The 23212-nt window shown below is 34.2% G+C and overlaps 1 long non-coding RNA gene across 1 annotated transcript; it reads right to left on the reverse strand.

The window, feature by feature from the left end:
• Positions 1 to 6082: 6082 nt before the first annotated feature.
• LOC118015111 lies at positions 6083 to 21228 on the reverse strand. Its single transcript, XR_004680530.1, has 4 exons — positions 19669 to 21228; positions 18891 to 19012; positions 10050 to 10151; positions 6083 to 6173 (listed from the first exon to the last, which is right to left on the reverse strand). It is a non-coding gene; the product is annotated as an uncharacterized LOC118015111 (long non-coding RNA).
• Positions 21229 to 23212: the final 1984 nt, after the last annotated feature.

Here is a 23212-nt window from a genome sequence, read left to right on the forward strand (position 1 = left end):
ATCATCTCCCAGAACCCATGGCATGGGATTTCTAGTCAGAATATACATAAATGCTGAAGACTGACTCTTTGTGGGATAATGAGATTGTGTGATCTCTAACGCTTCTCTTTTCAGAATCAATCTGTTATTACACTTATATATGTGATACTAGTAAAGCGTATGTTTAAGCTCACTTTAAATGATAGAGCAAGTTAGTCTTCTAATAAAATTTGAATATCTTCAACATTAGAAATCATGATATTTTGTAATATCAAGTAATAATAGGTTGAGGCTTTTGAAATACTAACTGTACTGAGGACAGACTCCACTTGTCAAAGCTACTTGAAATAATGTAAATGGATTTTGCTAGAATAGTGTAGAATCTTGATGAAATGTTTATATTTTATCTATTACTTGGGCTTCCCTTTGTACTTGATAGATAGCTTTTTCAATAAGGAATAATAGTGCCCTGTGTTTCTGCTCATGTCACAGACAATGGATTGACAGGAAGAAATTTGTGACCATCATTTGATCATAACTTTCACTATTGTTTTTAATTTTGAATTAGGGTAATGAAATATGTTGTTTGTTGCCAAATTAACCTTTGGATAAAGCAATCCCTGAGTTGTTATTCAAGTGCCAAATATTTTACTCACGTAGCAATTCACTTTCTTGTTACATGCATAGTCGCTGTTTCATCAGTACTGATCAAAACATCACTTTTACCATCTATATCCAGCTGACAAAAAATTAGCAAACATAGCATAGATTTTCAGGGAAAAACAGAATAAAGGTTTCTCAACCTTAGCTCCCCCATATATACATACTATACTTATCAAGAGTAGATCATAATCTTCTGATTATAATCTGCACATTAGTGCTTTCATCTAATTGTGAAGTAATAAGGAAATATGGGGAAAATTTCGTGGGTGGCTCTCTTGGAACGGACACAGAGTGAGAGAATAATTGTGTCTCATGTGAAAGCTCATTGTGGAACACTTGATACATGTCAGTCAGTTTTCTTCCCTCTTACTGCAGTGCTAACTGAATGGGCTCATGAACCACATGCCATGATGACAGGATGTAAATTATTTTTGTGCTAAATAACATGAGCTTCCCCTCACCAGGGTGTGCTAACAATGACATTAGATGAATACCCAACCTCCACCATCAGACCAATGTTATATCTCCAATAAGATATCATTGCCTAGGTAGACTAGCCAGCTAATCACAGACAATTGATTACATTGAACCCTGTCTATCATAGAGGTTGCAGAGATTAATCTTCATTACAAAATAGACCTTTACTCTGAATATAGAGCTGACTTTCCTACGAACAAAATTTTTGCCAGCACCATCATTTGTGGACATGTAGATAGCCTTTTCTATTGACATAGTGTATCACTCAACATTGCTTCTGATTAAGGAACTTATTTTTATCACAAAAAATAGTGACTCAATGGGTTAACAGCTATAGGATTGACTGCCTTACCATGTATTAAACACCAAGAAGCAGCTGGCTTAATAGAATTGGGAATTATTTTATTAAAGAGCTAGCTTCTTGAAAAGATAAAGAAAATTGACAACTTTAGCTAGATTAAGAAAAAAGAATAGTCAAATAAATAAAATTATAAAGGAAAAAGGAAACATTTTAACTGATACTACAGAAATAAAGGATCCAAAGAGACTACTGCAAACAATTATACACCAACAAATTAGAAAATATAGAAGAAATGGATAAATTCCTAGAAACATATAACCTACTAAGACTGAATCATGAAGAAATAGAAAATCTGAACAGACCAATAACAAGTAAGGAGATTGAATTGGCAAGCAGAAACTTCCCAAGAAAGAAAAGCCCAGGACCAGTTAATTTCACTGGTGAATTATATGAAACATTTAAAGAATAATAATACAGTTCTTCTCAAACTATACCCCCCAAAAAATGAAGAGGAAGGAACACTCCCAAACTCATTTTACAAAGTCAGCATTACCCTGATACTAAAGCCAGATAAGGTCACTACAAGAAAAGAAAACAATAGGCCAATATCCCTGTGAATATAGGTGCAAAAATTGTCACCAGTATGTTAGCAAATCGAATTCAACAGAATATTAAAAGCATCATACACCATGATCAAGTGGGATTTATCCCTGGAATGGAAGGATGGTTCAGCACATACTACATTAATAGAATAAAAGACAAAAATCATATAATCTCAATAAATGCAGAAAAAGCATTTGACAAAACTCAATATCCTTTCATGATAAAAATTCTCAGCAAAGTTGGTCTAGAAGGAATGTTCCTCAACATAATAAAGGTCATATATGTAGAGCCCACAGTTAATAGCATAGCCAACAGTGAAAGGTTGAAAGCTTCTCCTTTAAGATCAAGAACAAGACAATGGTGCCCACTTTCACCATTCCTATTCAACATAGTCCTGGGAATCCTAGAGCAATCACGTAGGAAAAAAATAAAAGATATCCAATTCAGAAAGGAAGAAGCAGAACTAATTCTGTGTGCAGATGACATGATTTTATTTGGACAAACTACTAAAATTCCACCCAAATACGGTTATATCTAATAAAAAAAATTCAGTAGTGTTGCAGCATACAAAATCATTTTAGAATAAGCAGTAGAATTTTATATAATAATAATGGATTATCCAAAAATGAAATAAAGAAAACAATCTCATTTACAATAGCATCAAAAACAATACATTTGACCAAAGAGGTAAAACATCTCTACATTGAAAACTACGTGACATTGATGAAAAAAATTGAAGACACAAATAAATAGAGAGATATCCTGTGTTCACAAATTGGAAAAATTAATATGTTAAAATGTCTATGCAACTTAAAGCCATCTATAGATGTAAAACAATCCCTATTAAGATTCCAATGTCGTTTTTTTACAAAAACAGAAAAAATATTTCTAAAGTTCACATGGAACCTCAAAAAACTCTGAATAGCCAAAGCAATCCTGTAAAGGAAGAACAAAGCTGGAAGCATCACAATTCCCAATTTCAAACTATTCTACAAAGCTATAGTAATCTAAACAGCATGGTACTGCATAAAAACAGAAACATAAACCAATGGAACAGGATCAAGAGCCCAGAAACAAATCCTCACATATAAAGCCAACTAATATTTGACATGGGAGCCAAGAATACTCAATGGGGAAAGGTTTGTCTCTTCAAAAAATGGTGTTGAGGAAACTGAACAATCATATGCAAAAGAATGAATTTGGACCCCAACATCATACCATACACAAAATTCAACTCAAAATGAATTAAAGACATAAATGTAAGAGCAGAAACTGTAAAACTACTAAAAGAAAACATAGAGTAAAGCTCTTTGACATTAGTCCTGGCAACAGTTTGGTTTTTTGGGTTTTTTTGTTTTTTTTTTTACATGACACCAAAAGCACAAACAACAGAAGCAAAAATAAACAAGTGGGACTTTATCAAACCAAAAAGTTTTTGCATAGAAAAAAACCCCACAAAGAACAAAAAACAATCAGCAAAATGAAAAGGCAACCTGGAGAATAGGAGAAAATATCTGCAAACCATCTATTTTATAAGGGATAATATCTAAAATATATAAGGAACGCAAGTAATTCAACAGCAAAAAAAAAATCCAATTAAAAAAAAGGGCAAAGGACCTGACTAGACATTTTTCTTAAAAAGACACAAAAAAGGCCAACAGATACATGAAAAGCTGCTCAACATCACTAATCATCAAGAAAATACAAATTAAAACCACAATAAGATTTCACTTCATAGCTGTTAGAATGGCTATTATCAAAAAGACAAGAGGTAACAAGTGTTGGCAAAGATGTGAAGAAAAGGGAACCCTTGTGCATGGTATGCAAATAATGTAAATTGATGCAGCCATTACAGAAAACAGTATGGAGTTTCCTAAAAAAATTAAAAATAGAACTACTATATGATCCAGTAATTCTACTTCCAAAGGAAATGAAATAACATTCCTGAAGAAATATCTGCATCCCAGTGTTTATTGCAGCATTCAATTTGTACATACACACAGTGGAATACTGTTCATTCATAAAGGAGGAAATCCTGCCTTTTGCAACAACATCAATCTTGAGGGCATTATGCTAAGTGAAAAATGTCAGAGAGTGACAAATTCTGTATGTTCTCACCTACGTGTAGAAGCTTAAAATCTTGAACTCATAGAAATATAGAGTGATGGTTGCCAGGGACTGAGGGGTGGAGAAATGGAGGGATATTTGGTCAAAGGGTATATATATATATATACTTCCATCCATAAGATGAATATATTCTGGGGATCTAATGTACAACATGGTGATTATAATTAATAATACCACATTATATCCTTTAAAGTTGTTAAAAGAATAGATCTTAAATGTTATCACCATACACAAAAAGTGGTAATTATGTGAGGGGATATAGTTGTTAACCAAACTTTTAGGGTAATCATTTCACAATATATACGTGTATCAAATCATCATGCTGTACAATATATATACATATATCAGTATATATATCAGCATATATATCACTGATTTTATAATATATATATAATATAATAAATATAATATCTGATTATATATGTATCAGTAAGGTTGGTGGGAAAAAAGTCTTGTTTAGTAATGGTATTTCACAAGAAAGAGAATTTATGGGACAGAGATTATAGCCTAATGCTGGATGTGTTTTCTCATACTTTGGCTGCAATAGATGTTAATGGACTGGATTAAGTACAATAGCACTTCCAGAGGAATCCTGTTTTGCCCAAGGAAAAGAAAAAGTAACAGCATAAATAAGAAGACCTCTGATGACACAGGTACACATTACACTTCTCTTTACTGAAGACCACAGAAATTTAACTAAGCAAAAGATTGAACAAAGTGACAACTTTTCCATCAGAATTCCATGGGGGCTGATTTTTGAGAAAGGAGGGATAAACTTTCAAAGGGAGAGATAGACAATGCCTCATATGTGGTTTTCACAAGGGAGAGAATCATTCAGTTGTGTTTTTGAAGTGCATATGTGAGTGTGGTGGGTGGGGAGTGGGATGACAGCTCTCAAAAGTGGAACATGAGCCAGGACAGCTGGCTGGCAGAGAATGGACTGATATTTAACAACTGCAAGGAGAAGAATAATTTGGAAGGAGGTAGACTTAAAAGAGAATTTTAAGAAGCTTTCTATATAATTCACTGTCAAAGACCTTTAGCCCTCTCAATTAATCAGAATTCAATCACAAAAATGGAAATCACATAGTTATTTTTAATCAGATAATTTAATATAAGAAATTGGTTAATCAATTGGAGTTTAAACTGTTGGAGGTTAAATATTGGTTAGGTATTAGAGGACTGGCAAGACAAAATGGGAACTTGAAGTGACACAGATACAGTAACCTTAGGAAGCAGCCACTAAACCTAAGTTTGCCCATTCTACAAAGGGAGATGGTTGGGATTATCAGAACCTAGAATCCTGAAGGAGGGGTCTCAGGGGTCCAACCCGAGCTGAGACCCAGAGCTCTGAGGGATGGACTACTCAGTTTGTGCTCACATCTTAGATTCAGTGAAGTTGATTCTGAGAATGGCAGAAGAATCCTAAAAATGGAACTGTTTCTAGAATCAGAGGGAAGAGCCAATGATGTGACACTCACAGGAATAACAAGCAAATAGGAAGGAGCAAGTTCTTGCTTCCCTCTCCTGTCTTTTGGCTTCTCCCTAGTGCCCAGCAATTGGCCAAGCATAACAGGGAGCCAGATGCCAAAGAAGAAATGTAATTTGCAGAGTACCAGCCCAGCCTCATAAAGCCAACTAAAGAAGGTAAGTTAGAGCTGAGAGAAAACTGCTTAACCACTAACCCACTCCCATTAAAGGGACTGCGGTAATGACACATATTTTTTTCAAAAACTTTCTGGAATCAGATTTGTAATTCCAAGATGTGTTAATGATCTTAAAGTTCTCAAGACTGAAGCACAGATGAGCACCTATCTACCCTGTAGCCTTACCTGGCTAAGGAATAAAAAATTCCTAAGTACAGTGTATTTTAGACCATATGATAATTCGCCATTATTCTCTCTCTGTGGTATTATAGAATGCTTACCTGGAGGAGGGCCATGCAATCAAATGCAGTGCTGGTTTCTCTTCCAAAGAACAACTTTCTTCCTTTTCACAAAGTTTGTGTTTCCCTATCAGCCAACTGGATAAAAGGCAAGAGGACAAAAATGTGGTGATTATAGTTGACCCTTTCTCCCATAAGTCCTCCTAGAGTGTACATCTGAATGCTTATGAAAGCTACACATTGACCCAGAGATTTTCCTCAATATCGGGGTTTGCCAAGGTGCAGGCAAGAAACACCTCTGGTGGTTCATACGAATATTTTAATTAGTGCCAAAATGCTGCTTCAACCTCACTAATGGGGTGCCGACCAGAGCCCAAGGGCTCACAGTCCAGTTCACTATCTCCAAAACCTGTATGTACCTTGACTCTCCTTCCCTGTCTGCTCCCTCTTCCTGGTATGTTTTAGGGTTCCTGGCTTACCTCCCTGCAGCCCTTCCATAACCCTTTACTATCCCTCAATTGTCATTCCAGCAGTACCTCCCTAACTTCCTTTCTTGAATTCTCTGTTTTTCAGCTTGGGCTCCAACTGCTTCTTTGTACTCCACCCCAGTCCTTTCTTTCCAAAACAACTGCCCTGCCTAAATTTTAGTCCAAAGGGTCCCATTTCCTCAACCCACCCCTCTGCCATGTAAGTTCACACAGCTTCAATCTCCTCTCAAGTCTTCAGTATTTGTGTTGCATAGTCTCTGTGAAACTATACATACTGCAGCTTCATTATCTCTCTGTGGATCTCAGATTCACTCTCCTCCAATTTCCTCTTTTCTTGTTCTTATCCTCTATAGAATTTTCCCTTCCCGACTTTTCTCTTCCTGATGTTGAATAGATAACTAGAAGAAGATCCAGCTGCTTCTTGCTTGCTTGCTCTTACCATCTTCTTCTTTTCTTGTATTCTAGCCTTGGAACCTGGACAGCCAGCCCCAGACCAGTTCTCTAGGTTCTATTTTGACTACTGAAATTTCTCTCCCTTAGCTCCAAGACCAACTGTTTCATGTGAAGTTGGGACCCGTCTTAGCCTCACATCTACATTTTTATTTTTAACTTAACTTAGTTTAACTTAATTCTTTAAGAATAAAAATTATCCTACTTAAAGAATATTGTTAAATAAACTAGAAGTGAAGGTATACGCGGAGGGTTTATGTTTGGAAGATATTCTCTGAAGGTCTTCAGGTGATTTAAAAGATGAGTCCTTGGGTTTTTTGCTTCCTTGGACTTCTCTAATAAGAAACATGCTGTTTTCAAGATTCTAAATAAGATTCCACTTGAGAAGGAAATAAAGACTTTAAATGACACACTAGACCAAATGGTCTTCACAGATATATTCAGAACATTCTATCCCAAAGCAACAGAATACACATTCTTCTCTAGTGCCTATAGAACATTCTCCAGAATAGATCACATTCTAGGTCACAAATCAGGCCTCAACTGGTACCAAAAGATTGGGATCATTCCCTGCGTATTTTCGGACCACAATGCTTTGAAACTAGAACTCAATCACAAGAGGAAAGTCGGAAAGAACTCAAATACATGGAGGCTAAAGAGCATCCTACTGAAGAATGAATGGGTCAACCAGGAAATTAAAGAAGAATTTTTTAAAAATCATGGAAACAAATGAAAATGAAAATGAAAATACAACTGTTCAAAATCTTTGGGATGCAGCAAAGGTAGTCCTAAGAGGAAAGTATATAGCAATACAAGCCTTTCTCAAGAATCAAGAAAGGTCTCAAATACACAACCTAACCTTACACCTAAAGGAGCTGGAGAAAGAACAGCAAATAAAGCCTAAACCCAGCAGGAGAAGAGAAATAATAAAGATCACAGCAGAAATCAATGAAATAGAAACCAAAAGAACAGTAGAACAGATCAACGAAACTAGGAGCTGGTTCTTTGAAAGAATTAACAAGATTGATAAACCCCTGGCCAGACTTATCAAAAAGAAAAGAATGACCCAAATCAACAAAATCATGAATGAAAGAGGAGAGATCACAACCAACACCAAAGAAATACAAACAATTATAGGAACATATTATGAGAAACTATATGCCAGCAAATTAGATAATCTGGAAGAAATGGATGCATTCCTAGAGATGAATAAACTACCAAAACTGAACCAGGAAGAAATAGAAAACCCGAAGAGCCCTATAACCACTAAGGAAATTGAAACAGTAATCAAAAATCTCCCAACAAACAAAAGCCCAGGGCCAGATGGCTTCCCAGGGGAATTCTACCAAAGATTTAAAGGAGAATTAATGCCTATTCTTCTGAAACTGTTCCAAAATATAGAAATGGAAAGGAAACTTCCAAACTCGTTTTATGAGGCCACCATTACCTTGATCCCAAAACCAAAGACCCCATCAAAAAGGAGAATTACAGACCAATATCCTTGATGAACATGGATGCAAAAATTCTCACCAAAATACTAGCTAATAGAATCCAACAGTACATTAAAAGGATTATTCACCACTACCAAGTGGGATTTATCCCTGGGCTGCAAGGTTGGTTCAACATCTGCAAATCAATCAATGTGATACAATACATTAATAAAAGAAAGAACAAGAACCATATGATCCTCTCAATGGATGCAGAAAAAGCATTTGACAAAGTACAGCATCCTTTCTTGATCAGGACTCTTCAGAGTATAGGGATAGAGGGTACAAACCTCAATATCATAAAAGCCATCTATGAAAAACCCACAGCGAATATCATTCTCAATGGGGAAAAACTGAGAGCTTTCTCCCTAAGGTCAGGAACACTGCAGGGATGTCTACTATCACTACTGCTATTCAACATAGTACTAGAAGTCCTAGCCACAGCAATCAGACAACAAAAAGAAATAAAAGGCATCTGAATTGGCAAAGAAGAAGTCAAACTTCTTGAGTTTGCAAGAAGTCACTCTTTGCAGATGATATGATACTTTATGTGGAATACCCAAAAGACTCCACCCCAGAACTGCTAGAACTTATACAGGAATTCAGTAAAGTGGCAGGATATAAAATCAATGCACAGAAATCAGTGGCATTCCTATACACCAACAACAAGACAGAAGAAAGAGAAATTAAGGAGTCGATCCCATTTACAATTGCACCCAAAACCGTAAGATACCTAGGAATAAATCTAAATAAATAATCCTTCCCTTTGCCATTGACTTGTGAAGCTTCCTTTATCATTTTTAAGTTCCCATAAATTTTTATCCCATCTCTTTTAGTTTTTATGTCTCAAATTTTCATAACTTTTTATTATAAAGCAACAAGGTGTCTGTGGAAATTTTGGGGAAAAATACAGAAAAACACAAAGAAGAAAATTAAAATTCCCCATAAACATTAGAATTTTGGGGAAATTTCTTCTAGCCATACGTATATATTTATAAAGGATGCTGTAATTTTTATGAAGAAACAGCCCCAAATCAGGCTCAAGTACACAAAGATGGTTCCTGAACTGGTTTCTGAGAAGGATGAGTATTCTGTAGCATGAGACACAGATGTAAATTTAGGTACAAAAGTCTAGAGATAGAAGCTGGGGCAGTCCATAAGAGCAGAGAAGGGAGCCTGTAAGTCTGTAAGCATGAGAGAACGGGAGAAAGCAAATTAAAAACTCCTGTGACAGTGCACTCTAAAAGTGCTGGGAGAACAAAAATGTCTACTAAAACATTTTTAAATTGTCTGCTGAGCTACCTTCCCTATAAGATCTTTAGTAAAATCCACACTACTCACTAAGGTTTTTGTTTGACAGGATTCTTTAGGCAATGGTCTTCAAATTTTTGGTTCATAGACTGTAAAATAAAATTTGAAAGACCTTGAGAGCATTTTTAGGTTCACATCAGACATTTTTTATCATATGTAAATAGTTTCAAAACATTTAATTTCTGATGAGTAGCAAGTATTGACATTTTAAAATAGAACTACTACCACATTGGTTTATTGTATCTAATTGAATCTAAATATAATAGTTTGATACCTACCATCATCCACTAAAAAAAAAAGTCATAAAGATCTTCTTTAACAGTGCAGTCAGTAGTAGGAAAAGAATCCAAAATATATCTCAACATATTTTCAGATAAGACCTGTGTAATGAGAGAATACACATGAAGGAAATGAAGGTTTGCAAGTGAATTCACTTAAAAATATCTATGCCCTCTTGGAGCAAGAGACAAAGAAGACAACTAACACTTGGGATATAGATATAAATCCTTCTTTTCTTCCTTCTTTCCTTTTTTTTTTCCCTGCAAAAGTGAAGACATACTTATATATACAATTTTGAATCTTAGAATTTCCAGATGGCATTATTTTAGGTCAAGTATTCTTCAAATATGTTCTAATTATTTTATATCATTCTATCATTATTGTATGCTATTATTTATTTTTCAATATGGAAGCATTAATCTAGAAGTCTGCCAGGGATTTGGGCAGTTTATGTCCAGATTTTGGAGTATATGATTTCCAGGTCTTCTATGGATCTGAACTCTATTATCTGCTGCTTCAAGTTACTAAGGTTGTGGCTTCTTACCATCTCACCTGGGCTAATAATGGAGCTTCCCCAGACCAGAAAGTCACAAAGCTGGAGTTCTCACCCATTACAGTGGCACTCTTTCTAGAATAAATTGTTTCCCAAGTTTGTGCCTACTACTGGGTATCTTCTCTTGCCTTCAAATGGTAGCTTTTAGTATTTTTGCCCATGTTTATAATTGTTTATTTGTGGAAGAATCCCCTGACCTTTTCTCGCCACTATTATGGAAATTTTGTCCAAGTCAATATTATTAGATTATTAAAAATGCTTGTTAATTTAACAAAGTGAAACTTATTGCTTTCTTAATGTTGTAGTTCAGATTACTAGTACAATTGAGCATTTTCTGTGTGCTTATTGACTATATTTCATCACTTAAAATTACCTGCTCATTTCTTATTCCTATGTTAAAATTCTGTAGTCTAATTTTTTTCTTACTGATTAAGAACAATCTCTGTTATTCAAGTATTATCACTCTGCCAAAATTGTTTGAAAGTATACTTCCCTGTTAGTAATTTATCTTTAAATTTTCTTTATGATATGATTAACATATAATTTGTTTTTTAAAGTAGCAACATCTCTATAAATTTGAATCTTCTTATCTGGAGACCCAGTTTATCTTTTCATTTATTCGAATTGATGTTTATCTACCCTGGTAATAGAGTGAATTTTAGTATGGGTCTCATTTATTACATTTTTTATGTTTCCTATTATTGATACTGCTAGATATTTTCATGATGTATTTTTTTCATTATGACTTCTAGCTCTTGTGATTTTATGGAAAAATTATCACTGTCCCATCATTTGTTTATTATTTTACTGAAGTTATTTATATGTATCACCTCATTTAATTCTCCAAACAAAACCATCACCTAAATATTATTATTATCCCCATTTTATATTAAATATTTCAGCCATATATGAGTTTTAAAACATACGGGTTAGAATACAATGAGCATCCACATACATGCCATCCACTTAAGAAATAGACCACAGTTAACTACTCATTTGAATTTACTATATATCATTTCCATACAGTTTATGTATATTTATAACATGGTATAGGGCTATAAAGATATATAATATTGCTTTTTTGCCTTTAAATGCATAAATAAATGGTACCCTACTGTGTCTATACATCTGTCTTTTTAATTTGATACTGTGTTTTCACATTTTTCCATGGTAAAATATGTATCTCCACTTCATTCATTTAAGCTGCTTTATAATATTCCTTTGTATAAATATATTGCATTTTATTTATAGTCTCATGTTTATGAACTTGTTATTTATTATAATCTATACCATTGCAAATATTTATGCATATTTTTGTATTTGTCTTTTTGTGCATAAGTGCTAGGGTTTTTCTGTGATACAGTCCTAATAGAATTTCTGAGATTTAAAATATGTGCATTTTAACTTTATTAGATATTGAAAATTACTATCTAATAGTGACTAATATATACTCCCATTAATAGTGTGTAAGAGTTTCCATTTCACTATATGTTTGCCAATTCTTGGTACTCTCAGAATTTAATTTTTGTCAATCTGATGAGTGTGAATGGATATCATATCTTTAAAATTTGTATCTTCCTGATTCCTATGATGTACATATTTTTCAATTTTTATTATGCATTTTTCATCTTTTAATTGCCTTTCATATATTTCCCCCTATTATGCTAGGTTCTTTGTCTTCCTTATTGATTTCTAGCTAGTTAAATTGTCAGAATAAAAAGTCTTTTTATTTTTTGGGCACCTGGGTGGCTCAGTTGGTTAAGCAACTGCCTTCGGCTCAGGTCATGATCCTGGAGTCCCGGGATCGAGTCCCACATCTGGCTCCCTGCTCGGCGGGGAGTCTGCTTCTCCCTCTGATCCTCCCACTCTCATGCTTTCTGTCTCCCATTCTCTCTCAGATAAATAAATAAAATCTTAAAAAAAAAAAAAAGTCTTTTTATTTTTTTTTAAGTAGGCTCCACACCCAGGATGGAGCCCAGTGCCTGGCTTGAACTCACAACCCTGAGATCAAGACGTGAGCTGAGATCAAGAGTTGGATGCTTAACCGAATGAGCCACCCAGGCACTCCCAGGATAAAAATTATTTCACAGTTTTATGAACTGAAAAGATTTTAGACTTTCTTTTGAAATTCAGCTGTTTGAGTTCTTAAAAAGTAAAATTTATCATTTTTTCTTTGAGATTTGTGCCTTTGTTTTCTACTTTAAGAAATTTTTAACTACAAAATCTAGAAATATTAACTACTATTATTTTAGTGATTTAAATTTTTTTATTTTTATAATTAGCTTTTTATCTTTCTGGAACTGATGTAAAACAAGTGAGCAAACATTATTTTTACATGCAGATAACTAATTTTCCTAGTACCATTTATTAAAGAATTTACTGATTGTACATATCACCTGTCATATATGAAATACCCATATATGTATGGCTCTGCTTCTTGTCTTTATTTTATGTTTAATTAATGTTTTTTTCTACTTTTGTGCAAATAACATACTAAATTAATTAGATGGTTCATATAAGTCTTTCAATCATCAATGAAGTACACTTTGCTTTTTCCTTTTTCAAAATTGTCTGTTTTTCTTGGCCTTTTGTTCTTCCTTATAAATTTGTAGACACAGGTTATCAATGTCCATAAAAGGTACCCAGCTGTGATTTTTAGTCTACATTCTAAATATGTAGACTAATTTATGAATAATTAACACATTTTTTAGATTGAGTTTTTCCATTTTTGGCATCACTACTTTTGTGTCTTTCAATAATTTTTTATATTTTCCCATATGTATTTGTCTTATTTTTAATTATAGCCATTCTTAGGTACTTCTATTGCATGCATTCTTTTCACAAACATATATTCAGTATAATGTTGTAAACATTTCTCTTAAGGTGCAAACACTTGGAAACATTAAAAAAAAAAATGATCCTTTTCCTGAGCACCCAGACAATATAATAACAAAGTGGATAAATAAATGATAAGAGTTCTGTTCCAGTGTGGCTGAGGAAGTTTCTAACCAACTGGCCCTCCCAAAGTTAACAGCTACAAACTCTGTTCAACAACTGAACTGAATTACCTAAAGGCTCTGAAGAGATAAGAAAAGCATATAAATTATGATGGAGACTCAAAACAAGAAAAATGGACAGGATGAGTTTCTTGTTGCTATATCCTTTAGCTTGAGGGGAAACTGAGACAATATGCCAATGACAATATGACAATATGCCACATAAGGCAGGTAAAACACTGATAAAAATCATATAGTTACTTTAGCTTCATGAACCAGGAGACAGAGTTTGGGGCAACCACAGTTGCTGGAAAGTAAATATTGGAAGGGAAAGAGCAAAAGAGAAAACTCAAATTTGTGAACAACGTTGCCCAACCTCTGCCTGATCTCTGACTTATAAGACCATGGAAGATTGTAAGCAGCCTAGCAAGGGGGAAAAAAAATAACTGAATTTAGATGGGTATTTCTGATAAAGTCTGTGTTTGCAGCTTTACTAAGTAAATTGCCTACTAAAACAGAAATATAAATATTATTCAGAGATCTATAACAGAATCTGGGGCCTCCACAAAATATTATTCACAATGTCCACACTACAACTTAAGGTCACTCAACATATGAAGAACCCATTTTCTCAAAAGAAAATACAGCCAACAGGGTTCAGCCCTGAAATGATTCAGGTGTTTAAATGAGCAAACAATATCTTTAAAATGTTATAACTACATTTAATAAGGTAAAGGAAAATATGATTGTGGTTAAAAAAATTAAGAAATCTCTATAGAGAAAATCTTTCAAATCTATAAAGAAATCAAATAAGAATCCTATATGAAATATCCAACATCTGAAAAATATTAACTAGATGGTGGTAACTGCATACTGGAGATAATAGATGGATGAATTTTTAAACTTGAAGATATATCAATAGAAGTCATCTAATCTACTAAACATGGGGGAAAAAAGTGAAAAAATTGAACAAGGCATCTGTGGGACAATATGAAAAATCTGAATATATGTGCAATTGTAGTCCAATAATGCAGGGAGAAATAGAGTAGAGCAGGTGAAATATTTGAATAAACAATAACTAAAATCTCCTCAAATTTTGTGAAAGCATTACATTTAAAGAATCAGGAAGCTCAGTGAACCCAAAGCAGTACCAAAATTAATGAAATCATCCTGAAAATCAGCAATAAAGAGAAAATCTTGAAAGTAGCAAGAGAACATATTATGTAGAGGGGAAAGACAATTTGAATGATTTCTGACATCTCACTGGAAAATATGAAGACCAGAAAGCAGTGAAACAATATCTTTAAAATTTTAAATACAAAAACATAAGCAATCTAGAATTCTAAATCCAGTGGACACAATTTTTTTTCAGAATGAAGAAATAAAAATGTTTTCAAATAAAAGAACACTAAAAAATTTGTCCCTAGCCCATGTGCATTATAAAAAATGCTAATGGAACCTGTTCATTATGAGGGGAAATGATAACCAATGGGAATGAAGAGAATATAAAATGCTAAGTATCTGGATAAATATGAAAAACTTTATTTTCCATTTAGTTTCTTTAAGGTATATAGCACGGATTAAAGCAAAAATTATAGCATTTTCTTGTAGGGGTTATAATGTATGTTGGTGTAATATATGTGATAATTACAACATAAAGGAATTAGGTGGTTAATAAACCTATATGATCCCTATGTATGCCTATATACATTTTACATGAGCTGGTACAATATTAATTGCAAGGAAACTGTGAACAGATAGGGAGGTATATTTTAATCCCTAGAGTAAACTTAAAAATATGCAAAGAGGCATAACTAAAAAGCCAATAGAGGAATTAAAATAAAAAATCTTAAAGATATTCTAATAATCCAAAAGGAGCCAGAAATCAGTAACAGGAGAACACCACCACCACCAACAACAACAAAAAAATAAAAATAAAAACCAGAGGAGACAAAGACAAAACAAATAATAAAATGGTAGACCCAAATTCAACTACATCAATAATTGTATTACATATTAATGCCATAAACTTTCCACAAAAAGCAGAAATTGTCAGAATAGAGAAAAAGTAGGCTCCAACTATATGTTGTCTATGAGAGACGTCCTTTGAATATAAAGACACAGACAGATTCAAAGTAAATGGGTAGGAAAAAAGGTATACCATGCAAATAGTAAACACAAAAAGTCTGGAATGGATAAATTATTAACAAATAAATGATGTACTATGTTAGCAGATAATAAGTACCTTGTAAATTTTTTAAAAAGTTGAACAAAGTATAGGGATCAGAAGTTTGTAGAGATTATAACTTCAAATGGATTGGTTAGGTAGACCTCATTAAAAAGGTGCCATTTAGTTAAGAACAGAAGAATCTTTGCATGGTCAAGAAGTAAAAAGCAGGGGCACCTGGGTGGCTCAGTCGTTAAGCGTCTGCCTTCAGCTCAGGTCATGATCCCAGGGTCCTGGGATCGAGCCCCACATCAGGCTCCATGCTCCTTGGGAAGCCTGCTTCTCCCTCTCCCACTCCCCCTGCTTGTGTTCCCTATCTCGCTGTCCGTCTCTGTCAATAAATAAATAAATAAATAAATAAATAAATAAATAAATAAAAGAAGTAAAAAGCAATCAAGCTCAGTCTTGTACCCTAGGTAGAATGCTGCTGGTGCTGATGGTATGAGTGACCTCCAAGTAGTTCCTCAGTCACTGTATAATTAATTCTATTTCTTGTTTCATTCACTCTGATCTTTGGATTATTCACATGCTCTTCCCTGGCTATTCCAAATGGCACAGAGAAGAAACTGGACCTATTATCTCAAGTTACATTAGAGTGGGATCTAGAATTACTCCCCCACCAAGACTATAATCAATGATGAAGAATAATTCACTTGCATGATTACCAATTTGAATGGGGTAAATGGAATGTATGCTATTACATTAAAAAAATGGTCAAATGTTACTAGAAATTTTCTTCCAGTTTGAACTGACACTGCTAGGTGCTGTGGATAAAAAATTTTCTTCCAGTTTGAATTCAAACTTGCTAGGGGCTGTGGATAAGAATATGACTAAGAAAGGAATTCTCTTCAGGGGCAGCCATTCAAATGAGTAACTTTAATATTTTGTACTAGATATTATTATGAAAGTTTGTTTAAAGTGAATAAGGACAAAAGTAGAATACCTGGGAAGGTAAAAGAAAACTAGCAATTAGATAGGCCATGAAGGATTCACAGGTGCATGTTAGGCAGATATAGAAGGAAAAGTGGATTGAAGGCAATTGTATGGGAATGTGAAAGGAGGTGTGAACATGAACTGCGTATTTGATGTGTAATGAGCAACCCCAAATAGCTGTAACACAGGGTTTGTAGTGCAAGATAGGACTAAACAGAGTGAAGATAAATATGAAAAATGTAAAATGCTAAGGAATTTGGTATTGTAGACTCATAATGCTTTTAAGTGGGAGGGTGCAATGATCAGATCTATGCTTTGAATTATATCTCTGGAAACCATCTAAAAGATGAGTGGGGAAAAGTGCAGATACTGAAGAAAGAGAAGCTAGTACAGAGGTTTTGTCTTGGTCTAAATAAGAAGCAAGTCCTGAATTAATGGATGGGGGTAGAATGTGTATTTGAGAAATGTTTCTTAGCTGAGTTACCATGAAAATTATGAAATGGGGGGTAAAAATACTTTATTAATCAGAATATATGAATCTGAATTTCCCATTCTGAGCAATAGAGGAGCAGTGTTGCTTTTGAGTAAAGTAAGAAAAGAAAAGTAGACAAAACAAAACAGATTCAGGCTGAAAAAGAGGGAGATAGTAGAAATGATGAGCTCCCATTTTAGCTATATTAACTTTGAGATGTTCATAGGATAAAGAGAGAGATACACATAGCTGGTGACTATTATTATTATTATTATATATAATTTTGGAGTCCTTTCTAAATGAATATTATTTGAAATTATGGAATTAGATGTGACCTTCTAGGAGAAATGTAAAAAAATGAGAAGGAAAGTGGAATAAAGACAAAATCCTGGCAATACCAACACTTAAGGCAAATGAATAAACATCAGCAAAATAAAGAATAATTAAATCAGTAAGAGGAAAACCAAGGAAAAAATTAAAGCGACATAAGAATATATTTTTAAATAAAGGATGAAAAGAACAGAGACTCCAGAAATAGCTACAAGTACAAAAGGGAATTTAACAGGGGAATAATAAATCAACAGGGAACAGACCAAACTGTATCATCCAAAATACATTGTTGGAACTACCACTTAGCCATTTGAAAAAAAAAAAAAATTGGAATTCTTTTACATGTATTATAGAAAAATTAAGCCCAGATGGGTCAGAGATTTAAATTGATAAAAACTGAGGAAATAAAATTAATTAAATGGATAATAGGTAGATGTTTTTATAATCATGGAGAAGACCTTCATACAAAAACACAAAGAAAAAACAAAATCATAATAGACAAAAGGAAAAAGGCAAATGAGAAAAAATGTAGTGCATATGAAAAGAGCTTCTCTCTCATTGTACAGAAAGAATTTCATATATCAGTTTTGAAAAACAGGCAAACATGATAAAAGAAAAATGAGCAAATCGTGTCTCTGGTCTAGAACTATTGGAGAATAAGGATAGTGGTAAGAGTTAATGATTTGCCAAATGCTAGATGTATCACCAGTTCCAACTTTAGCATAATTTTTACCTCCTTCTAGAAAATATGATGGGAGAGTAAGCAAAAGGGATACCAAACCAGAAGCCATCAAGGAGTAGGAATTGATGACTTTCTTTAGCTGTATTCTTTTTGATATCTGTATCTAAATCTCTATTCCAGAATCTAAGAAAAAAAAGACAATCAATATGGCTGTTCTCTATGTATGAGAATGTAGGGAAGAACTCATGGAAACTGGAAAAACTGATGCTCAGAGATACATCAAATATATCTAAGTGTGCAATATAAAATTGTTTTGGCTACACTATGAAATATGTTTAAAAATCTACTAGTGATTCCTATAGACATTATAGCATCTTTCTGTCTAGTGCTTAAGGAATAGTTAACTCTCGCAAGCAAAGAAACTGTACACTAGAACAGTTATTACCAGGGTAATTGGGAACATAGTGCCCTTGTTGGATTTTCAAATCAGGGGGTGAAGCCTAGCTGCATTTTTGTATTAGATTTCTCTAGACTTTCACCATGACTGCAAACTGTTGAATAGAATTTGGCCTGGCATGGGCTGCAACGTCCTTAAGGTATCTGTCTCAGGCTGGATAGACTTAGCTATGTGATAATAATAAACAGACCTTGGAATTTCTGTTTATTTTTCATTCAGGCAACAGTCTGATGTAGATCAGGCAGCTCTCTTGACCAGCTCCCCTCCAAGTGGTGACTCAGGGACCAAAGATACTTCTGTGTTTTAGTGTATCTGAAAAAATATACAAGGTTAATGTTGAAGGGAAATACAGAAATAGGTAATTGTGCAGTATTGTTTTAAGAGCTGGGAATAAAAGTGTCTTTACATTATTTCTGTATACATTCCATTGACCTAAACTAAGTCATATAGCTCCCAGTATGTTTTCATGGGAGAGTAACATCTGCAATTATCTATGTGCCCAGGAAGAGAAAACAGTGTTGAAAATATAAAATAGTCTTAACCACAGTCCAAATTCTGGTCAAGAAAATGTTTTCTTCTTCTTGTATATCAAAGAAACTCACATCTGCCCCCTCTCTTCCCAAAGAAAATAATTCAATACTCCTCCATTCACTGCATCCATCTCAGAATCTAAGTTCTCCGTCTTCTCTGTCAAGTCTACATGTGGCTTCTCATGGTCAGGTGACAGATGAACAAAAAAGACAACTTATCTGTATCTTTATCTCACATCCACATATAGCACATCTACAATGAATACTAATAATTGGGAAGAGGAAGAATAAAGACATACAGAGCAGTCAACGTTCTTTATTGATTCATGATACCCCTGCACAGAAAAACTGTGAAAATCTCACACCAGATGTAGAGGCAGAGTAGAGAGGGGGAGGTTGCTGGACTAGGCCTTGATTCTACTCTTTGGGAGGAATTACTTTGTCACTTCTTCTCTGTGGCCCCTGGCTATAACTTCTTGGAGCTTTTTCATCGTCATTATTTTCTTTAGCCACATCAGAAAAGAGTTTGGAGAGCATGCTTTCCTTGGAGGAGGTGTTCCAAGGCTGCTTTCTGTATGTGAGAGTACAAGAATTGATGTTAGTATTTGAATTCAAAAATAAAAAACTTTTTTCAAGAGTGCCCTTGTGGTTTCCTTAACAATACAATTCCCTCAAAACTTTGTAGACTTCTGATCTATTTACTTTGCCAGTTTCATATAGCCAGTTATCATACCCAAAGTTATTTCCTAAAAATAATGTTCAAATTTATTTTACATGGCTCCTTCCTCATCCTCATGCCTCTTTCTCACTCAGCTTAATTGTGGCTACTACTGGGTTCTTTGAACAAATGGAGTCAAGCCACACCCTACTCTGACCTTTGTCCTGAGTCACTTTATTCAGCTGTAAAGTTTTTCTTACTGTGTGTTGTCACTCAGAATCTTTGTAGTTCGGTCTCTACAAGCAGCTGGTGTTTCCAGCCTCGAAAGACCTTGAATTTCTGAACTGTCATTTCTGCTTGCAAGCTGACTAATTCTTCCCTGAGCTCATTTCTTCTTTGTAATACTACTGAGATGCAGCTAATAATAGACAACACACAGTAGGGCTGTGAGGCATTTTAACGTCTAACTGGAAATGATGAGTCAACATGTAGGCTTCTTCCTAAGGTACATTAAACAATGATTTTTTAGCAAAGATTTCACCATTTTTTCAGTCTTAAGTATCAGTTTCCTCATCACATACTATCTATCCTCAGGTTTCATACTTTCAGATTTTGTTGGAGCATTACTCCACTTCAAGATAACAATTTCCATATTAGGGTAAATAACATAAGCTCCTCGAACCCATTCCCAAAACCTCAATGGCTTAATAAAACATAATCATTAGTGCCTAATAAAGTAACAAAATTATTTTTTCCTTTATTGCCCATTCATCTTGGTCAGAAATGATCAAAATAGCTTGGAATATGGTAAGTGCTCAAAAACTAATTGTAACTGTTAGTGATGTTATTGATAATATTACTCGTCATAGAGAATTATAAAACCAAACAGATAGAAGCCATATGGTGAACAATAAACAAAGCAGTACTGAAGACAGTATTAGATCAGAGATTTGGTTATAGTTTGCTAGGGCTGCCATAACAAAGGACCACAAACTCGATGGCTTAAACAATAGAAATTTATTGTTTGATGGTTCTGGAGGGTAGACATCCAAAATCAAGGAGTCAGCAGGGTTAGTTCCTTCTAAGGACTGTGAGGAAGAATCTGTTCCATGCCTCTCTACCAGCTTCTGGTATGTTGATGGACATCTTTGGCATTTTCTGACTTGAAAGAGCATCACTCCTGTCTCTGCCTTCATCTTCACATGGTGTTCTCTCTGTGTGCGTGTCTGTCTTCAAATTTCCCCTTTTTAAAAAGACACCAGTCATTTTGGATTATTGCCAATCCTAATGACCTCATTTTAGCTTGATTACCTCTGTGAAGATCCTATCTCCAAATAAGGTCACATTCTGAAATACTGAAGGTTAGGATTTCAACATATGAATTTGAAGGAGACACAGTTCAACCCATAACACATAATAAGCCATTAATAAGTAATATTTCCACTGAAATATTTCTTAAGTTACATATTTACATGGTGGCTAATGGTTCTCATCAGTATCTTCATGAACAAAATCTAGATATTTATATTAGAAATCAAATGTGCATTCTTTACTCTTTATTGGGCATAATTATGCTTAAGTTAATGCATAGTAAACTACTGTACTGCAGTCATCTCAAGAAATCTTTCCATTGCTTCCTATTTCCTTGAGTTTAAGATACCCTTTTGTCTTCTGTGTATTGTAATTAATGATTAGCTATGACAGAACAAGAAAAACCAGGGGAGCAGAATACACCTTTAAAAAGGTTGCCTGAAAGAAGATTACTTTCTGTGTTATAACCATGTAAAAACTATGGTATCATCCAAAGTCTTCCATTGCAAAATTGTTTCACCTTGTTAAAAAAGAGACCTTATTATGCTTAAATAAATATGAAAAGCATGAGAATGAGGAAGAATCATTGAGGCATTCATTTAATTAAAATCAATATCTTCATCATTTTCTGTGTATTGATATTTTATATTGTTATTTACTTGAGTAAGGTGAAACTTCCATATCATTTACAATGTGCTGAACTGTAAACTTATAGCTATACTAAAGAGAAATTATTGCATGTTTTAGGTCAAAGATATTGCCAAATAAACTGTTACTGCAATCAGATTATTCTATTGAAACTACAGAAATACTCACGTACAGAAATAATAGTTGTCAGTAAAAGGTTGAAAGATATGGGTTTGTTTGTTCTTGCTCTCCACTACATGCTTGCTTTTGTTTGACTAAAGTGTCATCAGGAAAGAAAGCAGGTTTGGCCTGAGGCCAAATATCTGAGTAGTCAACATTTAGCACAGTCTCGCTTTTGCCCAGCTTTTTGTTCTTTTCATCTCATGATCATCTCCCTTCCCCAGAATACAGTTACTGAATATTGTCTTCTTGTTTCTGGCTGCAACTTGTCTTTCTATTTCCAGCCTTTAAAAGAGAGGGTGACACATTATAAATACTGAGGAAGTATATTTGAGTGAATACATGAAGGAATGAGTGAATTGTATGCAGAAATCCTACTTGTAGCTCAACCAGCACTGCCTTCCTAATCTTGAAAATCCAAAATCAATTTCCCTTTCCTTATTTTTTACTCCTTTCAGTGTTCTCAGTTCATCTAGTTATAAAAATGTAAAATTGTGATTGTAATAATTAACATCAGGGCATAAATGATTGGCCCTCACAGAGTTATTTGTTTTTAATTTAATTTGCTATTTTGTAGCATTTCACCCTTGTGGTAAGAAAACAAATAGACTGTAACCAGATCAATTTTTTGGCTAGCTTTCTAAGCAGCAAAACTAGTCCTGAGAAGAATGGCTAGGTACATAGCAGACACATGATATATAAATGTATTTACTAACTGATGAAAGAAGATGAGAATTCGAACACTGCAATGTATCTTAAATACGAAAGTCTGAATTTTGTTATGTTTCATCGGAACAGAGATTTTGCCTCATCCTTTAAACAAATAGGAACCTACTCAATGTTTCCAGATAGTCTCATCTAAGTGGTTCATGTTGATGAGGTTAAGTTTCGATCAAAGCAGACGAGATCGGTGAGAAGTATTTCCCCATTACAGACATCAATAGTGGACCATTTCCTGCCAGCTTAGGAAAATAGGGTAACAGGATGTTGTGTGGCAATGTGACAGAGCAGATTTTTTACAGGAAAAAGGAGCTTAAAAGTTAAGTCAAAAACTGGCTTTAGAATATAGTTGAAACACAAATTATTATTAGTCACATTTATGTTGGCCTTTGGGAATTCAAATTTCATATTACCAAGGAAATACTTAAATGAAATTTTGTAGCCACATATATAAAAACCACCTAGTCTGTAGTCATGGACTAAATT

This window comes from Mirounga leonina, unplaced genomic scaffold (assembly GCF_011800145.1).
Source record: "Mirounga leonina isolate KUSES-001 unplaced genomic scaffold, KU_Mleo_1.0 Mir_165, whole genome shotgun sequence".
In the NCBI taxonomy this organism is placed as follows: Eukaryota; Metazoa; Chordata; class Mammalia; order Carnivora; family Phocidae; genus Mirounga; species Mirounga leonina.